We start from the raw sequence: 13,319 nt of genomic DNA, 5'->3' as shown, positions 1-13,319 counted from the left end.
TAATACATTTCCTTCTCTGCCACAGCAAGTGGAGCCTGGTGGGACCAGGCACAGACAGACCTAAACTCAATATGGGAAAAATTTGCCGAGTGGATTAAAGAAAAATTGGAGCCCAAAGGTAAGAGATGTGCTCCCAAGTGTGAACGTACCTGGCAGATGTGCAGAGCTCCCCGAGCCAGCTGTGGTGAGCTGTGCCTCAGCAGCACAGCCAGCCATCCCCCACCAGGGTAGATCAGGCCCTGCAGGCGGCAGAATCCGTGGAGATTCAAATTTAGACACCAGAAATTCAGCTATAAATAAACAAAATGAGATTTACCTGCCAACTTTTGCCTTAGTTCCACCACAACCACAGCTGAGAGTGGAATCTGGAGGGCGCCGATGCGCCGGGAGGGTTGAAGTTCATCACGATGGAAAATAGGTCTGTGATGATTATTTCAACATGAACAGTGCCAACGTTGTGTGCAGACAGCTTCACTGTGGCCAAGCTTCACTGTCTTACTTTGGCCAGAGTGGAAAAGTTATCCACTTGGATGATGTGAGGGTAGAGGAGGTGAATCCCACCTTTGGGAGTGCCAGCGTGCCGGCTGGGGCGAGCACAGCTGTGCACTCAGTGAGGATGTTGGTGTCATCTGCTCACGTAAGATAAAAATGATAGTGAAAATAAAATGCTATAAAATAAGAAAAAACCTCCCTGGACTATGCTGTTCACTGTAAATGCAAGAAACATCAGGGTAGAGCTTGGAAATCAGGCCAGGGCTGAAAGGGAAGGTGAGGTGCTTCTTCTGTTTAAGTCTGAGTGATTGAGGAGCAAAAGGATGCCTTGCACAAAATAACAAGATGGGCCAGCAAGTCCTGGGTATGAAAATAGTGAAAAGCAGGTAGTTCAGGACCAGTTTAGCCAACAACTTACAGCCAACCCCCAAGATAACAAGGAGTAAGGAGAAAATAGAGGCCCATACAGTTGTGAAGCATGTGTGAGTGGAAACAAAAATAATTCTTGTCATAAATATATAATATAAATAACTGCCCAATAAAGTAAACTCTTGCTCTTTTTTTGCTGTTCACAGATGCAGTGCAGTCCACTGTTGCACCGACAGGTAAGGCTGAGCTTTTGGGACAGGAGTCCCAAAATTAGCTCTGTAAAGGGTCTCCCTAGTGCTCAGAGCCTAATTTTTAACTCAAAAAAATAATGTGCTTACAGCTCCTTGGCAGACAGTTTTCTAGGAAGCACATGCTCTGAATTACAAGTTATTGCTCTGAATTACAAGTTATTGCTCTAAATTACTATTTATTCACCCACTGCAAAATTATTTCTTTATATTTTCATTATTTCTTGGCACTGCTAGTACGAACTGTATTTGCCACTTACCTATTAATAATTAATGAAAACATGAGGCAAGTCTTTACACTACAGGTAGAAGTTTCTGATTCAATTTTTTTTTTTTTGCTGAAATAATCATAATATCCTGAAAACCTTAAAGTACAGACTCTATTACTGTTTCTTGGGATTTCTAGGTGTTAATTATGTTCTTCATAATCCACAGAAGGGCAAGTGTTAAAACGCATTTTTCTACCATATAGAATCACGAGTGTATGTTTTATTATATGCAACACAGAAATCAAAAGCTGGTTCCCAAAACCATTTATTCTTAGGGTTTTAACACAGGTTTTATTGCTGCTTGCAGCCACTTAATTTCTCACCCATTCAGCCTCCCTGCCTTCCACCACCACCGCAGGAGAGGAGAGCAGGACATCAGAAATCCCAATTACACCACAGACAGGTAAAGGGCATTTGCACAAGGTGCAGCAGGTCAGACAGACGTGGCTGGGACAGGACTTCAGAGGAGAAGCCAAAAGATGCTGCCAAATGAGCATCTCTCAGTGCAGCTCGTGTTTGTCCCTGAGTGTGGGGCCAGCAGGCAGGCGGGAGCTGCGAGCGCTGTGGGCAGAGCCTGCTGTGAGGATCGGGCACATTTTGAGCCCGGTGGAATCTGAAAGCATTTAAATTCATCAAGAGCTGATTCCAGGCTTATCTGAGCGCTCTTTCCCTCTTGCTCCCACGTTTCCTCCTCTTTCTCACAGCCTCTGCAAGTACTTCAGAACCAAACCTGATACCTGCTGCACTGGAAGCAAATGTGACAACCCCGGCTGCAGAAATCCTTTCCACACGGGCTGGAGGTGAGATACAGACACAATGCCATAAAATCTAATTGCAGTGCTTGAGTTTGATCAAAATGGATTACGTTGATGGGGTTAAAGTAAATTAATGAACCTCAAAATGAGTCAGCTGCTAGCTCATTGTCTCAGTGAAGAAGCTGGGGAGAGAGGCTGAACCAGGCAGTGTTTAAAGGATGGGAAAAAACAAACCCAAGCCATATCCCTTAAATTACTAGGAATCGCAGAAAAATTAGGCTCTATCACTGTTCTAAGCCCTGATTTCCTACAAACAGGAAATGCTGTAGGTCTCAGAAGAGAAGTATATAGTTAAAATGCAGACAATATTTAATTTCACCTTTTCGTTCTGTATTAAGTAAAACAGCATTACTCTGCTGCTTATGCTATGGGTCTTGGTGGAAAAAACTATACATTTAAAATTCCCATAATATTTAATTTAATCTTTTCTCTCTCACAGCAACAGTCTCTCCTGCTGAACCTGCAGGTGTAAACACACGTAAGTAAAATATCATTACTGTGGTGTACTTGCCATCAGTCTTTAAGGGAAAAAGAAAACCTTTTAAATGCATATAAAATTTAATTTCACCTTTTCTTTCTCGCAGCAACAGTCTCCCCTCCTGCTGAACCTGCAGATGTAACCACACGTAAGTAAAATAACATTACTGTGGTGTACATACTATCAGTCTTGAGGAAAAAACTATACATTTAACAAGCACATAAAATTTAATTTCACCTTTTCTTCTTTTTCTCTCTCACAGCAACAGCCCCTCCTAATGCTGAACCTGCAGATGTAAACACACGTAAGTGAAATAGCATTACTGTGGTGTATATAGTATCAGTCTTGAGAAAAAATTATACATTTAAAATGCATATAAAATTTACCTTCACCTTTTCTCTCTCACAGCAACAGTCCCTCCTAATGCTGAACCCGCAGATGCATACACATGTAAGTAAAATAACATTACTGTGGTGTATACAGAGTCAGTCTTAAGAAAAAAATATACATTTAAAATGCAGACAAAATTTAATTTCACCTTTTCTCTCTCACAGCAACAGTCTCCCCTCCTGCTGAACCTGCAGATGCAAACACACGTAAGTAAAATAGCATTACTGTGGTGTACTTGCCATCAGTCTTTAAGGGGAAAAAAAAACATTTAAAATGCATACAAAATTTAATTTAACTTTTTCTTTCTCACAGCAACAGCCCCTCCTAATGCAGATGTAAACACACGTAAGTGAAATAGCATTACTGTGGTGTACATACTATCAGTCTTGAGGAAAAAAACTATACCTTTAACAAGCACATTAAATTTAATTTCATCTTTTCTTCTTTTTCTCTCTCACAGCAACAGCCCCTCCTAATGCTGAACCTGCAGATGTAAACACACGTAAGTGAAATAGCATTACTGTGGTGGATATGCTATCAATCTTAAGAAAAAAATATACATTTAAAATGCATATAAACTTTAATTTCACCTTTTCTCTCTCTCAGCAACAGTCTCCCCTACTGCTGAACCTGCAGATGCAAACACACGTAAGTGAAATAACATTACTGTGGTGTACTTGCCACCAGTCTTTAAGGGGAAAAAAAACACTTAAAATGCATACAAAATTTAATTTAACTTTTTCTTTCTCACAGCAACAGCCCCTCCTAATGCAGATGTAAACACACGTAAGTGAAATAGCATTACTGTGGTGGATATGCTATCAATCTTAAGAAAAAAATATACATTTAAAATGCGTATAAACTTTAATTTCACCTTTTCTCTCTCTCAGCAACAGTCTCCCCTCCTGCTGAACCTGCAGATGCAAACACACGTAAGTGAAATAACATTACTGTGGTGTACTTGCCATCAGTCTTTAAGGGGAAAAAAAAACATTTAAAATGCAGACAAAATTTAATTTCACTTTTTCTTTCTCACAGCAACAGTCTCCCCTCCTGCTGAACCTGCAGATGTAACCACACTTAAGTAAAATAACATTACTGTGGTGTATATAGTATCAGTCTTGAGGAAAAAACTATACATTTAACAAGCACATAAAATTTAATTTCATCTTTTCTTCTTTTTCTCTCTCACAGCAACAGTCTCTCCTCCTGCTGAACCTGCAGGTGTAAACACACGTAAGTAAAATAGCATTACTGTGGTGTATATAGTATCAGTCTTGAGAAAAAATTATACATTTAAAATGCATATAAAATTTACCTTCACCTTTTCTCTCTCACAGCAACAGTCTCCCCTCCTGCTGAACCTGCAGATGCAAACACACGTAAGTAAAATAGCATTACTGTGGTGTACTTGCCATCAGTCTTTAGGGGGAAAAAAAACATTTAAAATGCATACAAAATTTAATTTCACTTTTTCTTTCTCACAGCAACAGCCCCTCCTAATGCAGATGCAAACACACGTAAGTGAAATAGCATTACTGTGGTGTACATACTATCAGTCTTGAGGAAAAAAACTATACCTTTAACAAGCACATTAAATTTAATTTCACCTTTTCTTCTTTTTCTCTCTCACAGCAACAGCCCCTCCTAATGCTGAACCTGCAGATGTAAACACACGTAAGTGAAATAACATTACTGTGGTGTATATAGTATCAGTCTTGTGAAAAAATTATACATTTAAAATGCATATAAAATTTACCTTCACCTTTTCTCTCTCACAGCAACAGTCCCTCCTAATGCTGAACCTGCAGATGCATACACATGTAAGTAAAATAACATTACTGTGGTGTATACAGAGTCAGTCTTAAGAAAAAAATATACATTTAAAATGCAGACAAAATTTAATTTCACCTTTTCTCTCTCACAGCAACAGTCTCCCCTCCTGCTGAACCTGCAGATGCAAACACACGTAAGTAAAATAGCATTACTGTGGTGTACTTGCCACCAGTCTTTAAGGGGAAAAAAACATTTAAAATGCATACAAAATTTAATTTAACTTTTTCTTTCTCACAGCAACAGCCCCTCCTAATGCAGATGTAAACACACGTAAGTGAAATAGCATTACTGTGGTGTACATACTATCAGTCTTGAGGAAAAAAACTATACATTTAACAAGCACATAAAATTTAATTTCACCTTTTCTTCTTTTTCTCTCTCACAGCAACAGCCCCTCCTAATGCTGAACCTGCAGATGTAAACACACGTAAGTGAAATAACATTACTGTGGTGTATATAGTATCAGTCTTGAGAAAAAATTATACATTTAAAATGCATATAAAATTTACCTTCACCTTTTCTCTCTCACAGCAACAGTCCCTCCTAATGCTGAACCTGCAGATGTAAACACACGTAAGTGAAATAGCATTACTGTGGTGGATATGCTATCAATCTTAAGAAAAAAATATACATTTAAAATGCATATAAACTTTAATTTCACCTTTTCTCTCTCTCAGCAACAGTCTCCCCTACTGCTGAACCTGCAGATGTAAACACACGTAAGTGAAATAACATTACTGTGGTGTACTTGCCATCAGTCTTTAGGGGGAAAAAAAACATTTAAAATGCATATAAAATTTAATTTCACTTTTTCTTTCTCACAGCAACAGCCCCTCCTAATGCAGATGTAAACACACGTAAGTGAAATAGCATTACTGTGGTGGATATGCTATCAGTCTTTAAAAAAACCCCAAAAAACCTTTAAAATGCGCATAAAATTTAATTTCACCTTTTCTCTCTCACAGCAACAGTCTCTCCTCCTGCTGAACCTGCAGGTGTAACCACACGTAAGTAAAATAACATTACTGTGGTGGATATGCTATCAGTCCTTAGGGAAAAAAGGACCATTTAAAATGCATATAAAATTTAATTTCACCTTTTCTCTCTCACAGCAACAGTCTCCCCTAGTACTGCAGCAGTAGACATCACCACTAGTAAATAATACAGTGTTACTCTGGATTATTTGCTGCCAGTTTCAGAGCAAAAACATAAATTTAACATTTAATTTCACCTTTTCTTTCTCACAGCAACAGTCCCTCCTAGTGCTGCACCAGCAGACATCACCCCTGGTAAGTAATAAAGAGTAACTATGGCTTAAATGCCATGGGTGCTGGGGGAAAAAATACATGTAACATGCACACAATATTTAAATTCATCTTTTCCTTCTCACAGCAGCAGCATCCACTGCTGCACCAGCAGACATCACCCCTGGTAAGTAATAAAGAATAACTATGGCTTAAATGCTATGAGTGTCAGGGGAAAAAATATATTTAACATGTACACAATATTTAAATTTATCTTTTCTTTCTCACAGCAGCAGCAGCATCCACTGCTGCACCAGCAGACATCACCCCTGGTAAGTAATAAAGAGTAACTCTGGCTTAAATGCTATGGGTGTCAGGGGGAAAAAATACATGTAACATGCAGAAAATATTTAAATTCATCTTTTCTTTCTCACAGCAGCAGCAGCATCCACTGCTGCACCAGCAGACATCACCCCTGGTAAGTAATAAAGAGTAACTATGGCTTAAATGCTATGGGTGTCAGGGGGAAAAAAATACATGTAACATGCAGAAAATATTAAAATTCATCTTTTCTTTCTCACAGCAACAGTCCCTCCTAGTGCTGCACCAGCAGACATCACCCCTGGTAAGTAATAAAGAGTAACTATGGCTTAAATGCCATGGGTGCTGGGGGAAAAAATACATGTAACATGCAGAAAATATTTAAATTCATCTTTTCTTTCTCACAGCAACAGTCCCTCCTAGTGCTGCACCAGCAGACATCACCCCTGGTAAGTAATAAAGACTAACTATGGCTTAAATGCTATGGGTGTCTGGAAAAAAAATACATGTAAAATGGAGAAAATATTTAAATTCATCTTTTCTTTCTCACAGCAGCAGCATCCACTGCTGCACCAGCAGACATCACCCCTGGTAAGTAATAAAGAGTAACTATGGCCTACATGCTATGGGTGCTGGGGGAAAAAATACATGTAACATGCAGAAAATATTTAAATTCATCTTTTCCTTCTCACAGCAGCAGCATCCACTGCTGCACCAGCAGACATCACCCCTGGTAAGTAATATAGAATAACTATGGCTTAAATGCTATGAGTGTCAGGGGAAAAAATATATTTAACATGTACACAATATTTAAATTTATCTTTTCTTTCTCACAGCAGCAGCAGCATCCACTGCTGCACCAGCAGACATCACCCCTGGTAAGTAATAAAGAGTAACTATGGCTTAAATGCTATGGGTGTCAGGGGGAAAAAAATACATGTAACATGCAGAAAATATTTAAATTCATCTTTTCTTTCTCACAGCAAGAGTCCCTCCTAGTGCTGCACCAGCAGACATCACCCCTGGTAAGTAATAAAGAGTAACTATGGCTTAAATGCCATGGGTGCTGGGGGAAAAAATACATGTAACATGCAGAAAATATTTAAATTCATCTTTTCCTTCTCACAGCAAGAGTCCCTCCTAGTGCTGCACCAGCAGACATCACCCCTGGTAAGTAATAAAGAATAACTATGGCTTAAATGCTATGGGTGTCAGGGGAAAAAATATATTTAACATGTACACAATATTTAAATTTATCTTTTCTTTCTCACAGCAGCAGCAGCATCCACTGCTGCACCAGCAGACATCACCCCTGGTAAGTAATAAAGAGTAACTATGGCCTACATGCTATGGGTGTCAGGGGGAAAAAATACATGTAACATGCAGAAAATATTTAAATTCATCTTTTCTTTCTCACAGCAACAGTCCCTCCTAGTGCTGCACCAGCAGACATCACCCCTGGTAAGTAATAAAGACTAACTATGGCTTAAATGCTATGGGTGTCTGGAAAAAAAATACATGTAACATGCAGAAAATATTTAAATTCATCTTTTCTTTCTCACAGCAACAGTCCCTCCTAGTGCTGCACCAGCAGACATCACCCCTGGTAAGTAATAAAGACTAACTATGGCTTAAATGCTATGGGTGTCTGGAAAAAAAATACATGTAAAATGGAGAAAATATTTAAATTCATCTTTTCTTTCTCACAGCAGCAGCATCCACTGCTGCACCAGCAGACATCACCCCTGGTAAGTAATAAAGAGTAACTATGGCCTACATGCTATGGGTGTCAGGGGGAAAAAATACATGTAACATGCAAAAAATATTAAAATTAATCTTTTCTTTCTCACAGCAGCAGCATCCACTGCTGCACCAGCAGACATCACCCCTGGTAAGTAATAAAGAATAACTATGGCTTAAATGCTATGGGTGTCAGGGGAAAAAACTATATTTAACATGTAGACAATATTTAAATTAATCTTTTCTTTCTCACAGCAGCAGCATCCACTGCTGCAGCAGCAGACATCACCCCTGGTAAGTAATGAAATGTTGCTCTGGTTTCCATGTTTGGCTGTCTGCCATGCTCTGATCATGTATTGACTGCCTCCCTGCCTCCATAACAATATAATTTCATCAGTTAGAATTGGAGATAATCCCACCTGCCTCTCCTTTGGCTTCCAGATAGTAATAAAGGAGCAAAAGGGAAAAGGGGAAACAGAGAAAAACTGGCCCTGATGAAAGCCTGAAGGGGCAGACACCCTACATCAACACAAACTCAGATTTGCCCCTGGTCATCCCATTCCCACAAAATCATCCTCCCTGCACCTCCCAGAGCTGCATCCCAATCCCTGCACACTCTGGGATGTATTTGCCATGGGAATGGGCAGCTCCAGTGCCCACCAAGGCATCCCCAGTGCCCTCGCCAGCACACGGCACTGGGCGGGCTCTGCACGTCAGAAACCTCATCCCAGCCCCAAACTGGTGTTTAGCAAACAGCTCCAGGCCCCCAGAGCTGTGCCATGGTCAGGGATGGGTTTTCCTCCCACTCAGGAACATTGTCCAACCCCTAAGTGAGACCTTGGGTCTCCTGAGGTTTGGGTATCTCTCACCTGCCCAGTGCTGGGAAAGCAGTTTTTAACCTGCAGTTTTGTTTTCTCTCGTGTCTCTGATCAGCCCCTGCGCCAGAAGGCACAACACCTGGAGCAGCAGGTGTGTATGACTTCAGTGTATTGGTCAGAATTTCAGGATCAAGCATCAGCTTGAGTGAAATCCTGCTCCACTCCCCCTTGCCAGCCCTGGCTTTGCCCCCACAATCATGGAACAGACACTGAAGGGTGGTTTTGTTTTCTCTTTGACAGCCACAGCTGAGCCCACTGCAGCTGAAATACCAGGTATTTTATTTCTGGTCCTTCCTGCAGCTGTGGGGAAAACTGCACTGTATTTCATGTGGGTCATCCATGTATTAGAACATATACAATGTTTAATTTTCTCTTTTCTCACAGAGACAGCCTCACCTGCTGCATCAGTCCCTCCACCTCCTGAAACAGCAGCCATTGTCACTGGTAAATGAAGCAGATTTACCCTGCTTTGTACCCTTAACTCCCCACCAAAGCTGGGATCTGAGATGTGCTGGCAAGGCTCCCTGTCTCCATGCATCATCTCATGTAATTAATATTGAAATTTAGGAATTTTTTTTTTATTTTTGGCTTCCATACAAATTGAGGGACCTGAATTGTTGGTATTGATATGGGAGTTTCATTTTGCTCTCTACTAGTTCTAAGGAACTGGAATTCACACCAGTTCCTTAGAACTAGTAGAGAGCAAAATGAAACTCCCATATCAATACCAACAATTATTCAGATTTCCTCCAAATCACCTCACTCCTACGAAGCCAGCCCCCCTGGATTCCAAAGCTGCATCCCCACTGGAAGTTGGGGCAGTGGGACATATTCATATTTTGACATATTTTGACATATTCAGTGGTATTTGCTTTGAACCTTAGTTTTCCACAGTGGGCTTTGTCTTTTGAAAAAACTGAATTGCAAATTCTGCTCCCTAGTTGATAATGCTCTGCCCCAGCTGCTCACAGAGCAGAGCCAGGGTTTATTTTAGAGTCTGCCCATGGCAGCCACACTTTGATAAAAAGCACTTGGCTGCTTTGGTAAGCACACACAAGAAACTGAACTTCAGGTGCCAAGCAGACGTTTGAGCCTCACACAGAGGGTTATTACCTCACAGAGAGGGATAAACAGAATTAAATCTAGTTCCCATAAATGCCAGTAATATGTCACGTGTAGTACTCAAGCCCCCACACTTTCCTTAGTATGAAACCTTTGTCCATGACAATTCCATTCCCCAGAACTGCTGCTAATAATATTCCCTAGTCCTAATGTGTTCTGCTCATTACAATGTCTATTAACTGATGGCCTAAAAGCACATCTTTTCCTCAATCAGCTCACTTTTTAACCTTTTTTTATTTTCATTCAAAGCCAATCCACAGACAAACGCAGCAACTACAGGCTCAGGTATTTGATTCTTTCTTCTTTTTAATGACTTCTCTTCCTAAGGGCAGGATACCCTGGGTGAGAGATGTGAGCTGGGAAGGGCTGGCAGAGCTGGGAAGGGCTGGCAGAGCTGGTGAGCTCATTGGCAGAGGGGATCTGAGTGCAGGGGAAGCGGGAGAGGCTGGATGCAGGCACAGGGATTGGGAATGCCACAGCTCAGCCAGGGATCACACACTGCTTAGACAGGGCTGGCAGCAGAACCATCCTCAGTGGTGAGGGCCAAGGGGATGAGCTGGCCCAGGTCTGCACCGTTTATGGTCACAAACCATTTGAGATGTCGTCCCATGGCCTGCCAGCTCTGCCCACCCCGTGCCCTGTGCTCTGGAGGGCTCACAGGCAGAGACTTCTCATGATCCTGGCAAATTCTCCCTCTTCCAGGAGAGAACAACACCAAGGAGTTACCTCGGGGTTAGCTGTTAGTTGTAGGAGGGAGAAATGAGCTTTCAATGGGACAATATCAGAGAGAGAGAAATTAATTTCCTCCCCGCTCAGCTGCCATTCCGGGCCCGCATTTAAATGAGCAAAGCAGGCCAGTATTTAAAATACATATGCAGTAAAAAAATTATGCAGTAAAATACCTGCTGCATTCTGCTCTGTGTTTACTTCTGGTTTCTCAACATTCAATTCCTTCCCCTGCAGCAGAGCTCGTTCCCCTGCCTAACTATGTGAAGCTCTTGTTGCTGAAATACCTAAACAGCCTGTGCCAGCCAAGGAGACCTGGGATGCCAGAAGTAACATTGGAAGGGTAAATATTTATTCATGCATGAATAAATGCTATTTATTCATGTGAGATGCCCCAGCCAAGCTGGGATACCCCAAAGATGATTTCACACCATTTTGTTACACCCTTAAGTGCTCAGGTACAACTTGATTTGACTACTCACTCATACCCATACTTCCAATTACTAATCACACTAAAATTTTGCAAAACATCACTATTTCTTGGAAACAGACAAACATTCTTGGTGCATGTCTGTTGATTCAAATGTCCCAGGAGCAATTCTTGCTGGAGTCACTGATTTATGGCACCAGATGATGCTGGCAGGGATTCAAAGACACGTCAGAGGGGCTGGGATGCTGCCCAGGGGAATCCTTCATGGACAGCTCTAAGCTTCCAAAAATTCAAAATCCTTCTTTCCATGGCTGTCCTTTAGTTTGTTTTAATTAAGCATGAACCATAGCAGAGTGTGCAGTAAAATTCCACTACCTCATCACTGCACAGTTTGTAACGTGATTTAATATGTATTGACAAAATTCCATGAGGTCTGGCATTACATTTGTATGTGTTGTGGTGCACATTGCACCAACAGACATCCAAATTCCATGCAGTGGCATGGAGAGGAATGAACAGGGGCTCAGTGCTGTGAGTTGTGATTAACATCACTGCTGAACATTTGTGGGAGAAAGTTTCTTGCAACCGAGGAAACAAACTTAGTGAGCATGCCACAGCCATGACAAAATCAATATGTGGGGTTGTTTTTTTTTCCCTTTTTCAGGTGTGTAAAGGATCCAACCTGTGGGAATCAGCCTTCACCAGGCCAGAGGCTCATCCAGCTCCGTCACGGGGCTGCTGTAAACCCCAGACTCTGCCTGAGGTGCAAAGTATCAGGGTGCAATGCACCCCCTCCTCCTCCTCCTCCTCCTCCCAGACCCTTCCCAGGCGGCAGGCTCCCTCCTCTCAGACCCTTCCCAGTGAACAGGTTCCCTCCTCTCAGACCCTTCCCAGGGAACAGGCTCCCCCCTGTCAGACCCTTCCCAGGGAACAGGCTCCCCCCTCTCAGACCTTTCCCAGTGAACAGGCTCCCTCCTCCCAGACCCTTCCCATGGAACAGGAGAAGAGCCAGGAGAAGCGCAAGCGACGTCGTTATTGTCATCGTCTCCTAGTAAGGATGCTTCTGACCATGACGTTATGTTGAGCACCTCTAGACCTGTTCATTGTGTTCCAAGATCTGCTGCTCATTCCTAAAAATATGCTAGTGGGTGTAAATCTAAAGGTATTTCATCTTAAATTAACTTGGGTGCCTTAAATTCAGATCTTTCGAATCGATGCAGCGGATCTTGTAAAAGCCTGAACTTCAATAAATACTCTCAGTGACAAAAATAATTGGACCGACTGCCTGTTTTTTCTCAAGATTTTGTTTCCTTCTCAATGTTGCTTCAGTTCTAATTGTGCTCAGTTCACATAAAACTCCACCACACTCCTAACCCTGTGCTCTGCTTCTCACAGGTATTGATTTAAAAGGCATTGGGTTCTGGAGCATTGACTGGCAGGGATCCACAGGCCAGCTCACACATTCACTGCAGAGTCACATCCTCCTCTCAGACCCTTCCTCCTCTCAGACCCTTCCCAGTGAACAGGCTCCCCCCTCTCAGACCCTTCCCAGTGAACAGGTTCCCTCCTCCCAGACCCTTCCCATGGAACAGGAGAAGCGCAAGCGACGTCGTTATTGTCATCGTCTCCTAGTAATGATGCTTCTGACCATGACGTTATGTTGAGCACCTCTAGACCTGTTCATTGTGTTCCAAGATCTGCTGCTCATTCCTAAAAATATGCTAGTGGGTGTAAATCTAAAGGTATTTCATCTTAAATTAACTTGGGTGCCTTAAATTCAGATCTTTCGAATCGATGCAGCGGATCTTGTAAAAGCCTGAACTTCAATAAATACTCTCAGTGACAAAAATAATTGGACCGACTGCCTGTTTTTTCTCAAGATTTTGTTTCCTTCTCAATGTTCCTTCAGTTCTAATCGTGCTCAGTTCACACAAAACTCCACCACGGTCCTTAACCTGTGC

At 41.8% G+C, this 13,319-nt stretch overlaps 1 long non-coding RNA gene across 1 annotated transcript; it reads left to right on the top strand.

Moving 5' to 3' along the window:
• The first annotated feature begins 9,150 nt into the window (after positions 1–9,150).
• On the top strand, positions 9,151–13,171 carry LOC134421782 (uncharacterized). The gene is made up of 6 exons (XR_010028686.1): positions 9,151–9,171; positions 9,321–9,353; positions 9,465–9,524; positions 10,452–10,487; positions 11,166–11,271; positions 12,023–13,171. It is a non-coding gene; the product is annotated as an uncharacterized LOC134421782 (long non-coding RNA).
• The last annotated feature ends 148 nt before the right edge of the window (positions 13,172–13,319 follow it).

The sequence above is a fragment of the Melospiza melodia genome, chromosome 9, assembly GCF_035770615.1.
Source record: "Melospiza melodia melodia isolate bMelMel2 chromosome 9, bMelMel2.pri, whole genome shotgun sequence".
Classification (NCBI taxonomy): domain Eukaryota; kingdom Metazoa; phylum Chordata; class Aves; order Passeriformes; family Passerellidae; genus Melospiza; species Melospiza melodia.
This window is presented reverse-complemented; position numbering and strand designations above follow the sequence as displayed.